We start from the raw sequence: 6,396 nt of genomic DNA on the forward strand, positions 1-6,396 counted from the left end.
TGGGGGAAATTTAATTTAGCAGACAGAGAAATGACAAAACCCACCACTAGAGTCTCTCCCTCTACATCAGGATCAATTCATTTATAATTAATGTTTCATTCACCAGTTTCAATAGGTCCAGAGGCTCCAGCAGTGCCTCCAGTCTCTGAGTCAGTTGATCTTGTCTCAGCTTGGACTCCTGGGCCCTCATGCATCAACGTGTTCTACGCACAGATCTGTGCGTAACCCGTGCGTACGATCATTTCTAAGCAAAGAGTGGGATTCATCAATTTGAACTTGAACTTGACTTCGTGCGTACATCTACGCACAGGTCAGACCTGGCGTACCTAGCTCCCAGTGGTAGAATATATTATTACAACAAGGAAATGAGCTTCTGTGCATAATAACACTGGATGTTCTGTATGAACCGTAGTTCATTATAGTTCATTGTAAGATGGCAACAGTAGTGTAATTATGGTCAAAACCCTATAAATAGCATTTGGAATAATAGATCTTTCTCTCAGAATGAATGCAGCATGGTTTATATAGCGTTATCGGAATATACGGGGTGTAGGCTACTGACTGACTGCGCTCCGCGTAGCTTGATTGATTGATTGATTGATTGAAAAGTTTATTAACAGATTGCAGAATGGGTACAGTACAGTACAGCTCAGTACATACAATTGTTAATTGGGGATGCAGACCAACTTTCGTCCTGTTTACATCAGGGTCCCCCATTTTCAATTCATCATAAATCATAAAGCTCAACTCGTTATTATTTTGCGCACAGACCGCCGAAACACGGGAACGTTTTGATTATATTTAAAAGGCTTTACGTTAAACGAAACAAGTGGAATTTCGAAGCTGTAAGCAGAATAAGTCATATGAATATAGTGTTCTTCCCCCTTTTTACTGTACAAGAAAGAATAGAAAACGCATTGCAATGACACCATGCAGATAGTGGACAGACTATATGATGGGATTCAAGTTCGCGTTTTTGTTGCTCATAGGCATGCTGTCAGAGTATGATATCTTAATCAAACATTCTAGAACATTTGTCGTCACAGATCATGTCCTAATGGAACATAGGCTATGGCATGGATCGTGATATTGTGTGGACTGTTATTATTACTGTACGGCGGTACCACCCATTGTGACAGCAGCCTTGAGTCCCGCACACAAACATGATGGAATTCAAGTTCATGTATTGAAAGGCAGGATACATCATACATGCAGTGAGATTCATTGTTCTTGTATATGTTCTCTATTATTGTTTATATAGGCTACCCAATACTGACATCAAAATAGATTGTAGTATGCCTCTAGAAATCATATGCAGCAGGTAGAAAATTGACGGGAGATCCATCGCGATTTGGAATAGAATTGAGGAGAACTTTAATCCCTGGGTATTAATCAAACAACACGGGAAAAGGCAGTCATATTCCAGCGCGGTCTTTATTAGCCGACAACAAAATAGATGCCTCTAAAAATCATATAGCCAATCGAACACAACTAATAAAGGCATTCATATTACAGCACGGTTATAATGACACACAACCAACGCCAAACAGTGGTCAACGAACGGTCTTTATTAGTATTTTGAGCTGTCCAGGCAGAATTGCAGCAATGGTCTTAGGGAGCCGTTGATATCTGACATCACCGTTTACAAGTCCGCCTTTTATTTATCCCATAAATCATAATCACCTCGGAGCAGGTCCTAAATTATTATTATCAACACGGCAGGGCATAGAGCCTGCGTACGCACGTGTGATGAATGCCGACTTCCCTGTGCGTACGCTAGTTCTACATTCCGTGCTTACGTGTGGAAGTAGGTCAAGTTCTACGTCCACGTTGATGCATGAGGGCCCTGGAGAACAGAGAAGACAGAGTAAGTTAGAACACATCACACAGAACATAGAAGACAGTTTGAACACAGAACAGAGAAGACAAAGTAAGTTAGAATGAATGAATGAAATGAATGAAAACTTTATTTAACAGATTGCAGAATGGGTACAATACAGTACGGCTCAATACATACAATTGTTAAGGGGATGCAGACCTGAGAAAGACGTTTGTCTTGTTTCCATCAGGGTCCCCCATTTTCAATTCATATAGACATATATGACATACATGACATACAGATAGTCAGTACTGCTACATCTATACATTTATGACATACCAGATTTGCAAATACAGTACTGTTTGTGATACAGAAGGAGTCAAGAAAAGGGAGTATATACATTTGACGTAGAAACTGTACATTGGAGGAGGTTGGGTGGGGGGGGGTTGGGTACATTGGGATATTGACAACCATACTGGGTAATTTACATTGGAGGTGGTTGGGGGGGGCGGGGGGCACACTGTATAAACAAGTAACACTGTACATTGAGGGGGGGGGGGGAGACACTGTACAAACAAACACAATTGTACATTGAACTATTGACAAAACCATACTAGGTAAATGACTGTACATTGGAGGGGGTTGGGTTAGGATATTTACAGGGGCCAGTGTTGAATTGCAGTCTCCCGTAGGTGTCCCTTGAGAGAGGTTTTGAAAGTGGGTAGTGATCCACATTCCTTTACAGCTTTGGGTAGGGCGTTCCACATTGATGTGGCATAATTGCGAAACGTGTTTAGTCCCTTATTTGAGCCGAATCTGGGTTTAACATGATTTGTGGAGCTCCCTCTGGTGTTGTGATCGTGGTATTCACTGACCTTTGGGAAGTATTTTGACATGTACATGGGTACCTTGGTCGTGTAGTGTATCTTGTAGACCAGGCCCATTGCAAGTTGTTGTACTCTGTCGTCTACTCTAAGCCATCCTAGGTTGTCAAAGTGGGCAGGGGTGAGGTGGGTTCTAGGAGTAAGGTCAAGCAGTAGTCTGACCAGTTTGTTTTGAGATGTTTGTAATTTTGTTTTTAGCGCCTTTGAGGTGCTTTGGTACCATGAGGTGCAAGCATAGTCGTAGTACCCCTGAATGAGTGCTCCTGCCAGAGTCTTCAGGGTGTTCTTGTTTACCAGAGAGGAGATCCGGTACAAGAATCGAGTTCGTTGGTTGACTTTTTTTATTACATTGGATGCCATTTTGTCACAGGAACACACCACACAGAACAGAGAAGACAGTTTGAACACAGAACAGAGAAGACAGAGTAAGTTAGAACACATCACACAGAACAGAGAAGACAGTTTGAACACAGAACAGAGAAGACAAAGTAAGTTAGAACACATCACACAGAACATAGAAGACAGTTTGAACACAGAACAGAACAGAGAAGACAAAGTAAGTTAGAACACATCACACAGAACAGAGAAGACAGTTTGAACACAGAACAGAGAAGACAAAGTAAGTTAGAACACATCACACAGAACAGAGAAGACAGTTTGAACACAGAACAGAGAAGACAAAGTAAGTTAGAACACACCACACAGAACATAGAAGACAGTTTGAACACAGAACAGAGAAGACAGAGTAAGTTAGAACACATCACACAAAACATAGAAGACAGTTTGAACACAGAGCAGAACAGAGAAGACAAAGTAAGTTAGAACACACCACACAGAACAGAGAAGACAGTTTGAACACAGAACAGAGAAGACAAAGTAAGTTAGAACACATCACACAGAACAGAGAAGACAGTTTGAACACAGAACAGAACAGAGAAGACAGAGTAAGTTAGAACACATCACACAGAACAGAGAAGACAGTTGGAACACAGAACAGAGAAGACAAAGTAAGTTAGAACACACCACACAGAACATAGAAGACAGTTTGAACACAGAACAGAGAAGACAGAGTAAGTTAGAACACATCACACAAAACATAGAAGACAGTTTGAACACAGAGCAGAACAGAGAAGACAAAGTAAGTTAGAACACACCACACAGAACATAGAAGACAGTTTGAACACAGAACAGAACAGAAAAGACAAAGTAAGTTAGAACACATCACACAGAACATAGAAGACAGTTTGAACACAGAGCAGAACAGATAAGACAAAGTAAGTTAGAACACATCACACAGAACATAGAAGACAGTTTGAACACAGAGCAGAACAGATAAGACAAAGTAAGTTAGAACACATCACACAGAACATAGAAGACAGTTTGAACACAGAACAGAACAGAAAAGACAAAGTAAGTTAGAACACATCACACAGAACATAGAAGACAGTTGGAACACATCTAGAAACCTGCTACAGCTGCAGGGCAGAGACTGATTCAAATTGAAGAAGATAGTTGACACAATATCTTATAAAACAAGGTAACATTGTGCACCACATCACTCATGCATTCATTATCTTCTTCTCAGTATTAATGAAAGGAATGATATGGGTTAACAAAATAAGTATTTTAATATTAATTCATATTCCCTTCATATTACATATCAAATAGTGAATGAAGGACTGATGTGATATGAAGGAAATAATGCACAATCAACAAGGATCTATCTCTGCAGTTATTTAGGCTAGAGATAATCTATGAAAAGCAGAATACCAACAACAATGCCATCTACAAGTCGTTGACAACTGGAACATGCATCTATATAACTACTGTATGTGTTCTAAAGTAAACAATGGTAAACACGTTTTCCTACTACTAATGTTTCCACCATCAAAACAATCGTTTTTGTTGTAACATACATGTATTATCTTAAAATTACAAGCTGTTGTAAAACTGATTATTTTGGATCAGGCAGTAGGGGCAATTTCATTTAGCAGACAGAGAAATGACAAATATCTAAACCCACCACTAGAGCCTCTCCCTCTACATCAGGATAAATTCATTCAAATTAATTACATGGTTATCAATACTCTTTACATTCACCTGGTCCAGTGCATTGACCTTACATTCGTCAACTAACAGTTGTTCAATATACATTCAAACGTATATAGTTACTCACGTATGGCACAGCAATGCATCTCAAGATGGGGCGGAGGAGGTCCAGACTTCCTGTGTGGCCTAAAGGCCTCTGCATGCTACAGAAACTTCAGAGCAACTTCAACACAACATCGACAAAGCAACGGTGTTGCAGACACATTACCTTTATGCTTCTGCAAAATCAACGCGCAGCCTATGATGCAACAAAATGTACCCCGGATGTGCGGCTCGAGCGCGCCCAGCCCGCCTGAATACTTTGGGCAGCCGAAGGTGCGCACTCTAGCAATTACAAACGGATTTCCCTTCTCAACCATACATCGTTAGTATAATAATAGCCCTGTTTATGTTTGTTTTCGCTTGTGTTCTTGTATATAGTGTAATATGGTTATATCGCCAGATTCGCCACATCAACCCAGTCCATCCCCATTGTTTCCCCAATCTCCTTCCACGAATTCATCGTCATAATGCTATCCTTGTAGTCTTTAGACCCGCTATTATATAAATGTTGGTACTTTCGGACCTCCTCTGCAATACGTTCCTGCATTTGATTCATTTTAAACAAACAATTAAACAAGTGTAATGAAAGTTTTCTTTTGGTCTCGAGCTCCTGTCAGAAAGTTTTCTTTTGGTCTCGAGCCAGGAACACTAGAAGTGACAGACAGCCCCGCCCCCATTCACTACCAACCAATCACTGCTACGCAATACCAACGCAACGGGTCTTTAGATTAGATTTTGGACACAGGTACGCAACATCCTCGCAACACAGTCTACAAGACTCTCTGCAACAACCGCGCTGAAATCGCGCCGATGTTGTGTTGAAGTTGCTTTGAATTTGCTGTAGCATGCAGAGGCCTTAACTCCTAATACTTTCAGATGGGGTTTATAGACCTGTTATGATGACATCATACACTGTCACACTTGCCTGGCCAATCAGAGTGACATTCAAACATTGTATCCTCCATTCAGGTCCTACTTACAGACCAAGAGTGGCCTTTGGTTTAAACTTTATCTATGGGTGTGTCTTCACGCTGTAACTTGTCGCTAACATGTGACTTTAGATAATCACACTTCAACTGGCCATTTTCATCGTTGGGCATTGGATTGAATTAACATCTCTTTTGTCTCTTGTTATCTTGATTAACCGCTGTCACAGTCCTGAGAGCATTCTCATGGCCCAAACTGCCCCCTGGCTCTACCAGTAAATAACACACACACACACACACACACACACGCATCACTAACCCTGGCAGCGTTAGTGCCTTGCTCTAGCCATTGAGCTACACATGGAATTGAACCCCTAACCGTTTACACAGTTACCCTACTACAGGGCTATTCAACTGGCGGCCCGCGGGGATGATTCTGACCGGCCCGCCAAAGATTACATGTTAATAAAAAAAATTAAAAAAAAAATTATTTTTCTTTTTTTATATTTTTTTTTAATTTTTTTTTTTAACTTTTTTCTTTTCATGTCAACGTTAACACGCACAATTGAGCCAAAAGTCACTCAATTAATGACAGATTTCATTGATAAATTGAGGG

Source organism: Notolepis coatsorum (genome assembly GCF_963971535.1).
Source record: "Notolepis coatsorum genome assembly, chromosome: 6".
Lineage (NCBI taxonomy): Eukaryota > Metazoa > Chordata > Actinopteri > Aulopiformes > Paralepididae > Notolepis > Notolepis coatsorum.